This window comes from Durio zibethinus, unplaced genomic scaffold, assembly GCF_047325235.1.
Source record: "Durio zibethinus cultivar Kanyao isolate XHJ-2024 unplaced genomic scaffold, ASM4732523v1 HiC_scaffold_3, whole genome shotgun sequence".
NCBI lineage: Eukaryota > Viridiplantae > Streptophyta > Magnoliopsida > Malvales > Malvaceae > Durio > Durio zibethinus.
Genome location: NW_028323044.1, coordinates 6,847,134 through 6,852,133, shown reverse-complemented (window position 1 = coordinate 6,852,133; position 5,000 = coordinate 6,847,134).

Sequence of the window (5,000 nt, the reverse complement as noted above, 5' to 3'; positions counted from 1 at the left end):
GTGTGCCCATGGTGCTCGAGGCAACCGTCCGCACCAGGGCCCAGCGTGTGCCGATGGTGGTCGAGGCAACCGCCCGCACCAGGGCCCAGCGTGTGCCGATGGTGCTCGAGGCAACCGCCCGCACCAAGGGCCGGCTTGTGCCGATGGTGGTCGAGGCAACCGCCAGCACCAGGGCCCAGCGTGTGCCGATGGTGGTCGAGGCAACCGCCCGCACCAGGGCCCAGCGTGTGCCGATGGTGGTCGAGGCAAGCGCCCGCACCAGGGCCCAGCGTGTGCCGATGGTGGTCGAGGCAAGCGCCCTCACCAAGGCCGAGCGTGTGCCGATGGTGGTCGAGGCAACCGCCCGCACCAGGGCCCAGCGTGTGCCGATGGTGGTCGAGGCAAGCGCCCGCACCAAGGCCGAGCGTGTGCCGATGGTGGTCGAGGCAAGCGCCCGCACCAGGGCCCAGCGTGTGCCGATGGTGGTCGAGGCAAGCGCCCTCACCAAGGCCGAGCGTGTGCCGATGGTGGTCGAGGCAACCGGCCGCACCAAGGGCCGGCGTGTGCCGATGGTGTTCGAGGCAACCGCCCGCACCAGGGCCCAGCGTGTGCCGATGGTGGTCGAGCCAGGAGCCCGCACCAAGGGCCGGCTTGTGCCGATGCTGTTCGGGGCAACCGCCCGCACCAGGGCCCAGCGTGTGCCGATGGTGCTGGGGGCAAGCGCCCGCCCCAGGGCCCAGCGTGTGCCGATGGTTATCGGGGCAACCGGCCGCACCAGGGCCCAGGGTCTACCGATGGTGCTCGAGGCAACCGCCCGCACCAAGGCTCAGCATGTGCCGATTGTGATCGAGGCAACAACCCACACCAGGGCCCAGCTTGTGCCGATGGCGGTCGAGGCAAGTGCCCGTACCGAAGGGCAGCCTATGCCGATGATGGTCGATGCATGTGCCATCACCATGCGTCATCATGTGCCATTGATGGTCGAGGCCTTGGCCGAAGTTCGATTTTGAGCCACGGTGCCCATGCTTGGCTCCAGCATGTGCTGGTGCCGCATTTTTTTCACTCGGGACAGCATCGCCGGAGCATCGCCGGAGTACCGCCGGAGTACCGCCGGAGAACCTGACCGGCGGCATTGGGGTTCCGGCGATTGGGAGGGGGGCCGGGGGGGTGTGCGCACATGATGTGCGATTGGTGCTGGTACTTGGCCTTGTGTTGGCCCCCTATCCCTCATCAAACCTCTGAGAATTCACACCCCCTTAAAGAGCATTTGAGATTTTACAGGTTTGCTACCAGTAGCCGTTAAAGTGTCTGAAATGGGGACACTTTTTTCAAACGGTCACAAAATCTTCTCTACTTCGAGTTTTTAGCTGAATTTTTTTGTGCATGCCAACAAAAATAGAAGGATCATGCCTACAAAATTTGGGGCCAAAAATCCTTATAAAAAAATTTTAAAAAATCCCGAACCGCAAAAAGTTTCGAAAATCGTGAAAAATAGAAAACGAGTCATCTTCCAACGAAACTTCACGTGAAGGCTTAGGGGACCATTGTATGAATTTACAAGCCATAAAAATGGCATTGGCACGGCAGAAATTTGAAGATGTGCCTAAACCCACCAGGGCCCAGCGTGTGCCGATGGTGCTCGAGGCAACCGCCCGCACCAGGGCCCAGCGTGTGCCGATGGTGCTCGAGGCAAGCGCCCGCACCAGGGCCCAGCGTGTGCCGATGGTGGTCGAGGCAACCGCCCGCACCAGGGCCGATAGTGTGCCGATGGTGCTCGAGGCAACCTGTCGCACCAGGGCCCAGCGTGTGCCGATGGTGATCGAGGCAACCTGCCGCACCAGGGCCCAGCGTGTGCCGATGGTGGTCGAGGCAAGCGCCCGCACCAGCGCCCAGCGTGTGCCGATGGTGCTCGAGGCAACCGACCGCACCAGGGCCCAGCGTGTGCCGATGGTGCTCGAGGCAACCTGCCGCACCAGGGCCCAGCGTGTGCCGATGGTGCTCGAGGCAAGCGCCCGCACCAGGGCCCAGCGTGTGCCGATGGTGGTCGAGGCAAGCGCCCGCACCAGGGCCCAGCGTGTGCCGATGGTGGTCGAGGCAACCGCCCGCACCAGGGCCCAGCGTGTGCCGATGGTGCTCGAGGCAACCTGCCGCACCAGGGCCGAGCGTGTGCCGATGGTGGTCGAGGCAAGCGCCCGCACCAGGGCCCAGCGTGTGCCGATGGTGGTCGAGGCAACCTGCCGCACCAGGGCCCAGCGTGTGCCGATGGTGCTCGAGGCAACCGACCGCACCAGGGCCGAGCGTGTGCCGATGGTGCTCGAGGCAAGCGCCCGCACCAGGGCCCAGCGTGTGCCGATGGTGCTCGAGGCAACCGACCGCACCAGGGCCGAGCGTGTGCCGATGGTGGTCGAGGCAAGCGCCCGCACCAGGGCCCAGCGTGTGCCGATGGTGGTCGAGGCAACCGACCGCACCAGGGCCCAGCGTGTGCCGATGGTGCTCGAGGCAAGCGCCCGCACCAGGGCCCAGCGTGTGCCGATGGTGCTCGAGGCAACCTGCCGCACCAGGGCCCAGCGTGTGCCGATGGTGCTCGAGGCAACCTGCCGCACCAGGGCCCAGCGTGTGCCGATGGTGGTCGAGGCAAGCGCCCGCACCAGGGCCCAGCGTGTGCCGATGGTGGTCGAGGCAACCGCCCGCACCAGGGCCCAGCGTGTGCCGATGGTGGTCGAGGCAACCTGCCGCACCAGGGCCCAGCGTGTGCCGATGGTGCTCGAGGCAACCGACCGCACCAGGGCCCAGCGTGTGCCGATGGTGGTCGAGGCAAGCGCCCGCACCAGGGCCCAGCGTGTGCCGATGGTGGTCGAGGCTGCCGATGGTGGTCGAGGCAACCTGCCGCACCAGGGCCCAACGTGTGCCGATGGTGCTCGAGGCAACCGACCGCACCAGGGCCGAGCGTGTGCCGATGGTGCTCGAGGCAAGCTGCCGCACCAGGGCCCAGCGTGTGCCGATGGTGGTCGAGGCAAGCGCCCGCACCAGGGCCCAGCGTGTGCCGATGGTGATCGAGGCAACCGACCGCACCAGGGCCCAACGTGTGCCGATGGTGCTCGAGGCAACCTGCCGCACCAGGGCCCAGCGTGTGCCGATGGTGGTCGAGGCAACCTGCCGCACCAGGGCCCAGCGTGTGCCGATGGTGGTCGAGGCAAGCGCCCGCACCAGGGCCCAGCGTGTGCCGATGGTGGTCGAGGCAACCGACCGCACCAGGGCCCAGCGTGTGCCGATGGTGCTCGAGGCAACCTGCCGCACCAGGGCCCAGCGTGTGCCGATGGTGGTCGAGGCAAGCGCCCGCACCAGGGCCCAGCGTGTGCCGATGGTGGTCGAGGCAAGCGCCCGCACCAGGGCCCAGCGTGTGCCGATGGTGGTCGAGGCAACCGCCCGCACCAGGGCCCAGCGTGTGCCGATGGTGGTCGAGGCAACCTGCCGCACCAGGGCCCAGCGTGTGCCGATGGTGCTCGAGGCAACCGACCGCACCAGGGCGGAGCGTGTGCCGATGGTGGTCGAGGCAAGCGCCCGCACCAGGGCCCAGCGTGTGCCGATGGTGGTCGAGGCTGCCGATGGTGGTCGAGGCAACCTGGCGCACCAGGGCCCAGCGTGTGCCGATGGTGCTCGAGGCAACCGACCGCACCAGGGCCGAGCGTGTGCCGATGGTGCTCGAGGCAAGCTGCCGCACCAGGGCCCAGCGTGTGCCGATGGTGGTCGAGGCAACCGCCCGCACCAGGGCCCAGCGTGTGCCGATGGTGATCGAGGCAACCGACCGCACCAGGGCCCAGCGTGTGCCGATGGTGCTCGAGGCAACCTGCCGCACCAGGGCCCAGCGTGTGCCGATGGTGGTCGAGGCAAGCGCCCGCACCAGGGCCCAGCGTGTGCCGATGGTGCTCGAGGCAACCGACCGCACCAGGGCCCAGCGTGTGCCGATGGTGCTCGAGGCAACCTGCCGCACCAGGGCCCAGCGTGTGCCGATGGTGGTCGAGGCAAGCGCCCGCACCAGGGCCCAGCGTGTGCCGATGGTGGTCGAGGCAAGCGCCCGCACCAGGGCCCAGCGTGTGCCGATGGTGCTCGAGGCAACCGACCGCACCAGGGCCGAGCGTGTGCCGATGGTGGTCGAGGCAAGCGCCCGCACCAGGGCCCAGCGTGTGCCGATGGTGGTCGAGGTAACCTGCCGCACCAGGGCCCAGCGTGTGCCGATGGTGCTCGAGGCAACCGACCGCACCAGGGCCGAGCGTGTGCCGATGGTGGTCGAGGCAAGCACCCGCACCAGGGCCCAGCTTTTGCCGATGGTGATCGAGGCAACCGGCCGCTCCAGGGCCCAGCGTGTGCCGATGGTTATCGGGGCAACCGGCCGCACCAGGGCCCAGGGTCTGCGGATGGTGCTCGAGGCAACCGCCCGCACCAAGGCTCAGCATGTGCCGCTGGTGATCGAGGCAACAACCCACACCAGGGCCCAGCTTGTGCCGATGGCGGTCGAGGCAAGTGCCCGTACCGAAGGGCAGCCTATGCCGATGATGGTCGATGCATGTGCCATCACCATGCGTCATCATGTGCCATTGATGGTCGAGGCCTTGGCCGAAGTTCGATTTTGAGCCACGGTGCCCATGCTTGGCTCCAGCATGTGCTGGTGCCGCATTTTTTTCACTCGGGACAGCATCGCCGGAGCATCGCCGGAGCATCGCCGGAGTACCGCCGGAGAACCTGACCGGCGGCATTGGGGTTCCGGCGATTGGGAGGGGGGCCGGGGGGGTGTGCGCACATGACGTGCGATGGGTGCTGGTGCTTGGCCCTTGTGTTGGCCCCCTATCCCTCATCAAACCTCTGAGAACTCACACCCCCTTAAAGAGCGTTTGAGATTTTACAGGTTTGCTGCCAGTAGCCGTTGAAGTGTCTGAAATGGGGACACTTTTTTCAAACGGTCACGAAATCTTCTCCGGTTCGAGTTTTTAGCTGAATTTTTTTGTGCATGCCAAAAAAAATAG